This window comes from Betta splendens, chromosome 10 (genome assembly GCF_900634795.4).
Source record: "Betta splendens chromosome 10, fBetSpl5.4, whole genome shotgun sequence".
In the NCBI taxonomy this organism is placed as follows: Eukaryota; Metazoa; Chordata; class Actinopteri; order Anabantiformes; family Osphronemidae; genus Betta; species Betta splendens.
This window is the reverse complement of record NC_040890.2, coordinates 4,861,036-4,872,175: the sequence shown is the minus strand read 5'-3', so window position 1 is coordinate 4,872,175 and position 11,140 is coordinate 4,861,036. Positions and strand designations below refer to the sequence as shown.

The following is an 11,140-nucleotide window of genomic DNA, read 5'->3' as shown; positions in this document are numbered from 1 at the left end:
TCTCACCTACTGAGTGTGGAGGGGTCAGTGAACTGATGCACCTTTCAGATTTCAAGGAAACAGACCTCACATTTCCACACTGGACAAAAGGCCAGCTTCTGGGTCCGTGCATGAAATGCAATTCATTATTCATGTGTAAAATGAAAATTGAATAACTTCTTTTTATGCTGTGTTTCGTTTCCGTAAATCGGTTAAACACATTTGCGATATACTGATTTACTCATTCTCCTTTTCTCCACTTTCAAAACAAAATAAGAAAAAAGGAAACCGGGGGCGGGGCCAGTCGCCGGACTTTCACAATAAAACGCCCAAGAGCATTTAAAGCTCAACATCGGCAAATATTTGTAACTGTGTTGCCTTTAAGGCAATCTTTAATTTATGTATATTTTTTCCTAAATTTGTATTTAAGTTTGTTTGATGCAAAGTGTTCATCTCAAATGTTTATAAGTATGTGTATAATAATATAAAATTGTTTCTCTTAGGACAAATCGCTAATTTGAGAAGTTTATATAATCTCGCGATATGTGTTAAGTGACTTCCGGTTTGCGGGAGATCGCGTTAGTAATTTTTTGTTTACGACGGGATACGGGAGAAACTAGGCACATGCGACCGTCATGTGAATCTCTTGCCATCTGCTAAGAAATACCATAGACGCAATGCCGTAAGTTTGTATTTTTGATGGTTCATACTATAAACGCTATATTTGCGTATGTATGTGTTAAAACGAGAAAGCATACAATGTTGTATTTGATTGATATTCAGTCTTAAAAGTTTCGGTGATAGTATTCAGTAGTGATGGGTAGATGAGGCGTCATGAAACGTTTCGACACATTGCAAAACTGTATTGATACTGTGCCGATACTGTGTCACTGAATACTGACACCTACTGGACATTAAAACTCCCTACAGGCAACCTAGTTGACAGACTCAGCTGACACTGATTTTGTGACTTAATATATACAATAATATAATTTAAGCCATTGTATGTTATATAGTATTATTTCATATCTTCATTTACATTTAAAATTTATATTTTTAGATACAGTCTATAAAGTGGACATGTGTCATAACGTAAAAATCTAAGTGAAGTGAACAAATTTGGTCTCTCTGCCCACTGCAATGAGGAGATCTTGCCAAAGGTTATCTAGAAACAACACACTGCCATTTTAGTACACCATTTCCAAACAACAAGAAACAAATAATGCTGAATAACATGACTGAAGTGGGTGCAGACAGCTGCTGTTCTGCCTGCAGTCTACTGACGGCCTCATTGCACTTGGAGGAACTGCGGAACCAGAGTGATTTAAATCTGGGGTCTAGAAGTGTTGCTGGGGTCAACACACTAAGGTGGTTTTGTTTAAACAGGAAAGTTCTGTCGAATAAATACGAAATTTAACCTGCATAAAACAATATGATTAGTAAAGAGTCACTTTGGAAATTAATCTGAATTCAAATAGATCAAGTGAAAACTTTTTAAAATTAATTAATTAATTTAATAATACACTTTCACTTTATTATAAAATTAGATCACAAAAGAAACCTTATTTTCCGATATGAGATGAATTATAGATGAATTTGACGATGAACGGAAAACGCTCATGGATTCCTTTCGGCAGATGCAGCCCGACACATGCGTTTCCTTATAAACACAGTCTGGCGCGTCAGACAGTGACTGATACAGGAACTGTATCGGTCACGTGCTTTCCCGACGCGATACGCGCACCGACACAGTGTTTCGCTCTAAGTGAAGAGAAGAAAATAAACGGCACTTTTATGAAGTGAATCCTCTTCATTTGACGTCTGGTTAGCTCCGTGTTTAGTTTAGAGTTTCAACACCCTGGACGAGAACACTAGAGTAACTCTTGAAGAATTGCGGTTGTGTTTTGACACACAATGAGACCCACATTGTTAACATTAATCAACGTAACAATTATTTTTTTAGCCCGTTTCAGTGCTAACAACCGTCGATTACGTTACGACACATGGCATTTGCTAAAAGAATGACAGGTCAGTCAGCTCGCCACTGTCAGGTCCCTTACAGAATCACCTGCCAACAAAGCTAAGTTTTCGGAGCATCCTGCTTCATTAGACTGCAGCGATATCACGACCTTGTCGACACCTGATGAGGAAGAATTTAGCGCATCTGCGGTGTTCCGGTGATTTTCCAGTTTATGGTGAGACTGAAATCGCGTCCTCCTTGTTGGCCGGTTGATGCTCTTATGCCCAGGAAGACTCTTCAATGTTGTGCCGATCTTTGCAAGTATTCTAAACAGTGATTTATTACAATTTATTGTGGCTGTTTAGACATGCTCAATCATTGGACTTCCTGTCTCAGAGCCTGCTTTAACTGCGGGAGAATAACAGCCACTCAACCTGCCTCACAATAACTGAACTCATTGTGAGCCATAACTACCCTAATGTGCATCGCATCATCTTTGTGAGGCAGATTCTGTGGCAAAGTGTGTGTAATCAGATGATCCGTCACGCAACATCAAGGTGTTACTGTATGTACAGAGCAGATGAGTGCTTGCAGAGGATCTTTTTTTTTTCCACCACCTACCTTCGGTATTGGTTTAGTAGTCATCTTTATTGAGAAACTGGTTCTACATCAACTGCACTGCATGGTGAGCTCAGCAATGGATCCGCTGCAGTTTGCCTACCAGCCTGGCATCAAAGTAGAGGACGCCATCATCTACCTCCTCCATCGTTCCCTGGCCCACTTTGAGAAGCCCAGCAGCACTGTGAGGATTCTGTTCTTCGACTTCTCCAGTGCCTTTAATACCTTACAGGGACAAATTGAAGTCAGCTGACGTGGACAAATACCTGACAGAATGGATACTGGACTACCTCACAAACCGGTTTGTGAGGGTCTGGGACTGCGTGTCGGGCACTCTGACCTGCAGTGTGGGAGCCCCACAGGGGACTGTCCTGGCCCCCTTACTCTTCACCCTTCTACACTGCAGACTTCCGACACAACTCATCTGGCTGTGTTCTGCAGAAGTTCTGAGATGACTCTGCAATTATTGGACCTACCACTGACGATGATGATGCAGAGTACAGAGAACTGACACAAAACTTTGTGGACTGGTGTCAGCGTCTCTGAACCAGACCCCTTTACCTGGCTTGAAGGAGCACGGTGCTTCTCTGAACCTTCCAGTACTGATGGACACATATCTGCATTCTGTACCAGGACTGAATCGTTACAGCTGCAGAGGATCTTGTGGTCATTTTCCTCTTGTACCACTTCTTGAATGTGACTTGTATCAAAACACTTTGTTTTTTAATAGACTTTTTTATGATTTGCATACAAATAAAATTATTTGCAACAGCAAAACGACAGGTAAAATAAATTAGTGTGGAACAGAGCTTTCATGACAAAAGTCTCAAACAGGTGAGTTCCATCAGCAGTACTATTTGCTGTTGCTCCTTGAGAAAAAAAACTTGTTCTTGCGCTACTAACAATTTCCCGCAAATGAAACATTTCACTGCAAGCGGACACCTTGACTCAAGTGCAATTCAGTAATTCCTAAAGCTACAGCGACACCTGCTGGGTAACGGGAGGAACTACTTCTAACTTTCAAAGACAAGTTTAGCCTTGATCTTAGTTTAGTGCGTTGCACTTGTGTTGAAGTTAATACCATGTCCTCAATACTTGGAGTTTTAACCTTTATCCAGTATAAAGGCAAATAAACTTATCTTTCCTGTGTAAACTGATATCTGATCATTATTTTCTTTCAAATATCAATATTTGATTCAAAGTCCACCACCAGGACTTGCTGTCGAATGACGAGAAGAAAGCACTAATGCAGCAGAGTGGTAAGAAGCACCGTGGCTTAACTGTATTTGTATAATGATTTATGTAGCAGTATTAGTATTAATCTCATAGTAACTGTAAGAGATTTGATTATTTGTTAATATTGTTTTCTCTCTTAGCTCAATAAAATCTTCCATGTTTTCCAATCCACCTAAAATGAGTGGACGATTTGTGCACACTATAGGTTCGTCTGGCCAGACAATAAAAGAAAAACTTACTGTTCCTCTGTCTTGCACAACATCGGACGGCAAGACACTCAAACATTCTTTTTTGCTTTCAAACTTATGCCCAGTTAATCTATTAGGAAGAGATCTCGTGTAGTTTAGGTGCTACAGTAGAGACACAATGAAAAACAGGAGGTAGAGCACTGACTGAAATGATGACCAGTAAACATATATAATGTCCTTACCTTTCCATTGCTGTTTGCTCCAGATCGATGCCTCCAAACTCAAACTCCAGGATTAGGAATATTTGATCCTTTTGAAAAAAATCTATGCCAAGAGTGACAATAGCATTAATTAAAGGAACAAAAGCACCAAAAGATTGTTTGTGTCATGTCTGAAAGTATACTATATGCATTTTGTTATTTTAGAATTATAACATTAATATAATAAGCAAATGTTAATAATCATAAAAGAAACCTTTCTGTTCTCCCACTGACCTGGCCTGTCATTCTCAGAACCTTTCTGTTGGTTGAATCTGTCCCAAGCATCTAGGAAATCTAGAGGGTAGCAGCCTTGGACACAGTGGAGGCTGCAGCAGAACCAGGCCCATTAAAATGCAACTGGCTGAGACGCTGACACACAGGTAACATCAAAGGGAGGGCTTACTCATTGAGTCCAATGAAGCTGTGAGTCTGGTTGTGTTGCTTCTCCTTCAGGCTGCTCAGTTCCCTGTTAGGAAAACAGCGCTCTGTTTAGCTAAGTCTGAGCAGGTATCAGCCGAATAGAAAAAGGAGTCGTTCAATAAAGTTGATCAGCATTTTTCAATGCAAAACATTATATCCTTTTAATGTTTCATATTACAAGCTGTGTCAGCCCAATGTGACCAATGCTTAACATAAACATATAGAACTCACTTCACCAGTGTACATGAAGCAAAACTTGCTTTATGTACACTGGTGAAGTGACTCCGGTGTGCGGTGGATAAGAGTGTCTTCGGTTGACGCGAATGTCAGAGTGACCACGCATATTGCTGTCATCGTCGATATGACAATCATTTTTATCTTGTTTCGTCTGGTGGATGTCATTTTGCGTCAGTGGAAGATAAAAATTTGTGTGAAAGTGTGAATCAAGTAGAAAACAACTCTAGATATGCTTGTCGTAAAATGTTTTCGTTCAAAAATAGTGGATAAAATCACAGAGAGGCATACATGTAAATCAACCACACAATTTAGAGCAAATATTAAAGTAACATACAATAAGGATCAAAGCAACAGGGTCACAATCAGTGTCTTCTTCTTCCTGTTGAATAGTAACGCAAGATTTGAATGGTGTCCATACAAAAGACATCTTTTTACTTGAATGAAATACTAACACAAAAATGTCACTGTGTGAAACAGCGCGTGTATTTTCTTGTGTTTTGATTGAAGGGGAAAACTAACCTATCAAACGCTGAACTCAGGTAAACTCTGTCTGGGCCTCGTTCAATGATACTGACAAAGATCTGATCTCGCTCAATTGCGTGGCGATTCTCCAGAGAAACAGGGAACGGTCTAGACAAACAAACAGCAGACACACACACAAATAAATCAATCATTATCATCAGCATCAGGGTCTTGTATTGTAGTGGTGAGGTAACTTGCATCCTCATCTCAGCAGCAAAGGAGGTCAGTGGAGATAGAGTGCTGCTGGTCAGAATGATACAGCGGACACCTTGACGCATACATTTTAAGCGAGTTAAATGGCGGAGAGTTCAGTGCAGCTGTGGTGCCTGTAGGTTGTCTATGCTTGATGCAGTTGTCAGCGCAAAGTGATGCCACAATGGCTCTTTTCAATCAGCCACCAACAGTGGCGTGGATGGAGCAGATTGTTCGTGAGCCTGTGAGTAGTTCACAGCCTGTAAGGAATGTTTGCAATCAGAGCCACTTCAGGAACAGATGGGCTGCTCAGTGGACGCGCGGGACGCCGGGGACACCCGGGGGTTTATGGGACAAACAGGGGTGCGCGCTTTAGTGTGCGAGCTCATTTAATCATGGTTTACATGCACATCTTCATCGAAACGCTTTGTGTGTCCTGCAGTGTGAAGGAAGCTGTCCTAATTATTATATTTTAGATGTTTTCAGCCACATAGTCGTTTTAGAAATATTATTATCTCTTTTCCTAGTTATATTTTCTTTTGTCGTTGTTTGTTTTAGTCTAGTTGCGGATGTTTTAGAATTAATTGTTATTTGCCTTACTTTCCCTAAACCAAATGATCAGAGCCAAGTAAACCCGAATACCTGAAACCAATTTCAAACCCGTTTTCTTTTTTTTTTTTTCCTTAACAAGTCGCAACAAAACGGAATCGCTCTCACCGAGGTTGGATTTTGAGTTCGTTGGATCTCGTCAGAGGCGATCCAGACGGGTGAGCAGTCCTCCCACTCAGAACAGCTGTAGAGGTTTGGAGGCTGAGCGAACCTAGTCCTCAGGACCGCCGTCCCTGATCACGCCGTCCAGACGACCTGCCGCGAGATCCTGTTCGTAGACGCCAATTTCTGTGGTGGAAATTTTGCAATAAAGGCAGATGAGAAGAGAGTTGTCCTTTTGTGCGATTTATTGAAATAATAAAGAAAATAACAATAATAAGGAAAGCAAATAAAAAGCCAGCTGGGGAGATCAGAACATACACCACGGAGGTATAATGCAAAGATCACCCCGTTCTGAGGTTGTCTCTGCCTTTTAACCTCTCTCCCGGGACCTGGTGGAATCTTCCTATCACACTGTGGGTGAAGATGTTTACATTACACAGGGTATACACAAGGTCTACAGCCTTGGGTCTGGTGGGGCATTAGATAGAAAGGAGCCAGAGACCAGGGGTAAAAGGCAGACACAAGCCATAAACAATCGGTCAGTCAAACACAACATTAGATGTCAGCACTTAATGTGCGACAGAACCTTGAGAGGAAGATAGATTGTTTGTCTAATAATGTTCAGTTCTGGGTCTAATCAACATGTACAGAATGCATGGTTATTGTACAGAGTCAGAAATGAACACAAGAGCATTAAAGTACAATTTTTCCATTACAATTCCCCCCTTTTGATTACACATTAATCAAACATTAAAAGAATAAAAATTGTCAATCGTGGTATTCATTCTGTAGTAATAAAGCATTCTTTAAAAATGATTCGTTAAATGTATTGCTTATAAAGATGTAAATGGCGTAGGAATAAAAGATTGTGAGCTGTTTTTGTGGGTAGTTATACTAGAATAACCCTTGTGTATGAGCTTTGGAAAGACAGGGACATAAGCCTATAATTGATTCCAATCAGTTCATGTTCAATCATCCTGAGTAAAGGTACAGCATGTTTTACCAAACCTGACACAAACACTTCCCATCATTGTTAATAACATCTCTAAGGCCATTCTATTCTGCCATGTTGTCTTCGCTATGTGGGGCAATTGTTCCGTCATGGTCATCAGGTCTCTAATGGCACAAACTAAGCATGATCGATTTGTGGGTGGTAAAAATATACTTTTTTCTTTTAAACCCACTGGCCACTTCTTGGCCAGTGCAGTTGTTTGCCAACGGCCAATGACTACAGCACTCACTATCCAACAGAAGAGGAGCCCCTTCTGTTGGATAGAAATTATATTAGATCAGATTTATCTCAAAATTAATTTTTTTAATATTTTATTTGTTTTTAAATCCTTATATAGTGTTCCCTTTCTAGCAGGTTTCTCCCAAAAATCAATCGGAGGCTGTCTTCCCAGAGATAAGCATGCCTTATTAATGTTAGATCTTTATCGTGCCTGGAGGACCACCAGTGCTGCTGCTGAGTCTGCTGATAATTGACATTTTCGCCAGATGAGGGTATTTATCATCCTATCATTGTCCGTGGGAGGTGTTTCAGCAGCTTGATCGTATCTGCTGCGCAAGTTTCCTGATCCTCACTGCAGATCATCAAGTCGTCAACGTACTGCAGCAGGGCGGTGCCTGGGGAGAAGACAAGATCATCCAGGCTGTCTTTCAGTGCCATATTGTAGATTGTAGGGCTTTCTGAATACCCCTGACACAGTCTGGTAAAGGTGTATGGAAAAAAGTTAATATATTGTAAATTAATCAAAGCACAATATCATGTGTGATATGGACCAAGCAGAGCTATAACACTCGTCTCTGAAAAAGCAGAATCCACGGTTCCATCACATTCTGACATGGGCACTGTTTGGATGCATGGCCTTTTTTGGCTTTTTTCAAAGTGTTCTGTAGAGACTACATGTCAATTGTACTTCTTTTTCCGTAAAAATATACTTTTTTCTTTTAAACCCACTGGCCACTTCTTGGCCAGTGCAGTTGTTTGCCAACGGCCAATGACTACAGCACTCACTATCCAACAGAAGAGGAGCCCCTTCTGTTGGATAGAAATTATATTAGATCGCTTTGATTAATTTACAATATATTAACTTTTTTCCACGTCATTTTTAACTTGCACTCACTTCAACAGTGTACATAAAGCAAGTTTTGCTTCATGTACACTAGTGAAGTGAGTTCTATATGTTTATGTTAAGCATTGGTCACATTGGGCTGACACAGCTTGTAATATGAAACATTAAAAGGATATAATACTCAGCACACCTGTTACCAGTTAGTAATCAGCACCCGTGTATTTAGCCACCACCAGTTCCCATAGTTCCTTGCCAGATTGTCGAGTTTCCTTAGTTCCATACTTCGTTCCAGCGTTTCATGTCTAGTTCTCTCGTGTATTGATCCTGATTACCTTGACCGCCGAATCCTGCCTGAACCTTGTCTGTGCTTTTGAATTTAACGGAAAGACATACACCTTTACCAGACTGTGTCAGGGGTATTCAGAAAGCCCTACAATCTACAATATGGCACTGAAAGACAGCCTGGATGATCTTGTCTTGTCCCCAGGCACCGTTGACGACTTGATGATCTGCAGTGAGGATCAGGAAACTTGCGCAGCAGATACGATCAAGCTGCTGAAATGATACCACTTTGGATTCTTTCTTGTATCTTTGTTGAACGTAGCCCAAGGTGATGTGGCTCAACTCTGTCCAGTACATTCTCATCTGCTCTTCCACGATGCTGATACGCTTCCTTGTCACGGTCTCTTGAATGGCCTTGTCAGACACGTACATAGTCCAAAACTTTAGGCATTCATCACAAGGAGAACTGTCTAATCAATGCAGGGAAGACCAAGGAGATGGTGGTGGACATCCGCAGATTTCAGTCTACACCCCCCCTCCAGTGAACATTCAGGGAATGAACATCCAGAAAGTGGACTGTACATGGGTGTTCACCTTAACAACAAACTAGACTGGACTAAAAACACAGACGCACTATACAGGAAAGGTCAGAGCAGACTCTACCTACTAAGAAGGCTGAGGTCGTTTGGAGTGAAGGGAACACTTTCTTTGACTTTGTGGTGTCATCAGCCACCCTGTACGGTGTGGTCTGCTGGAACAGCAGCATCACGGAGAGGAAGAAGCTGGATAAGGTCATTAAGAAGTCCAGCTCTGTCCTGGGCTGCACTCTGGAGTCGCTGAGAGAGGTGGGAGACAGAAGGGTTCTGGCAAAATTCAAATCCATGCTGGACCAGGAGTCCCACCCACTGCAGGACACACTGTCTGCTCTGGAGAGCAGATTCAGTGACAGACTGATCCACCCTTGCTGTGGGAAGGAGAGATTCCGCAGGTATTTCATTCCTGCTTCTGTCAGACTTTATAACGAACAATTATAACATGGTGCACATTTCTACCACACTGCCACACACACGCTACATCTCCAGAGCAATTGCACCAGTCACTTTAATATCTCACTCACTTTGTTTGGTGCAGTCACCTTACCGTATAGCTTACCTTGTCAGTGATCTTGTTTCGTACCTTGACTTCGGATTCCTGCCTGCCCCTTGCCTGTACTTTTGCCGTGGAAGGACTGGTAACGTACCTGACCGTTTGACCAAGATTAGAGCCTGATCCCTACTTGTACCGCTGCCGTGTTCACCTGATAACGAAACCTTGCCTGTCTCCGGATTCTGATTCTGCCTGCTCCTTTGGTACCCACGTCGGAGAGCACCTGTGTATAACTCTGCTTGCCTTGCCTTAAGTTACGTAATAAAGACTGTCACCTCTTAAACCACCAACCTGTCCGCGCTGTGCATGTGGGTCTGATATCTGCAAAAGCCTGACAAGTTTAGCAGCAGTCCTTTTTTTTCACAAAATATTTGTAGTCAGAACTGCCCATATGTTTTTTAACCAATGTTTATTTACCAAGTTTAAATCTGCCAACTCACAAAATCTTCAACATCTTCAAGGCTAAACTTTATAGAACATGTAAAATGTAATATTATCTATCAGCATAGAAACATATAAAACAATGGCTTAATTATTTGAAAACAAGTTGCTAAAAGAGCTACAGACTGTTTTCCTCAGATCAGGATGACAGATTAATCAGAAACAACAGTGCATCCTGGAACACTGTGGGTTCACCTCTTGTAATGCAGTCCTATGACCTATTTGAGGCAGAGAGACAGTCATCATTGACACGAATGTCCTCTTTTGGCCAAAATCCCTTCCACAACCCAAAAGAACAATAGCATGCAGAGCTATTATTTGTTGTTCCCGGGTGCACTGTTGTTTCTGATTCATCTGTCATTTGCATGTAAGATGTTCAATGCAAGGTATGATGATTACTAAACCATAACCAAAGGTAGGTGGTGGAAAATAAAAAGATCCTCTGCAAGCACTCATCTGCTCTGTACATACAGTAACACCTTGTTGCGTGACGAATAATCTGATCACACACACTTTGCCACAGAATCTGCCTCACAAAGATGATGCGATGCACATTAGGTCAGTCATGGCTCACAATGAGTTCAGTTATTGTGAGGCAGGTTGAGTGGCTGTTATTCTCCCGCAGGTAAAGCATGCTCTGAGACAGGAAGTCCAATGATAGAGCATATCTAAACAGCCACAATAAATTGTAATAAATCACTGTTTAGAATACTTGCAAAGATCGGCACAACATTAGAGCGTCTTCCTGGGCAGAAGAGCATCAACCGGCCAAGCAGGAGGACGCGATTTCAGTCTCACTGTAAACTGAAAAATCACCGGAACACCGCAGATGTGCTAAATTCTTCCTCATCAGGTGTCGACAAGGTCGTGATA

At 41.4% G+C, this 11,140-nt stretch overlaps 2 long non-coding RNA genes across 2 annotated transcripts; one reads left to right on the top strand and one right to left on the bottom strand.

The window, feature by feature from the left end:
* Positions 1-1,769: 1,769 nt before the first annotated feature.
* LOC129604707 (uncharacterized) lies at positions 1,770-4,603 on the bottom strand. Its single transcript, XR_008695856.1, has 3 exons — positions 4,476-4,603; positions 4,224-4,305; positions 1,770-2,782 (listed from the first exon to the last, which is right to left on the bottom strand). It is a non-coding gene; the product is annotated as an uncharacterized LOC129604707 (long non-coding RNA).
* Positions 2,780-7,088, top strand: LOC121202554 (uncharacterized). The gene is made up of 2 exons (XR_005898265.2): positions 2,780-4,621; positions 6,304-7,088. It is a non-coding gene; the product is annotated as an uncharacterized LOC121202554 (long non-coding RNA).
* Positions 7,089-11,140: the final 4,052 nt, after the last annotated feature.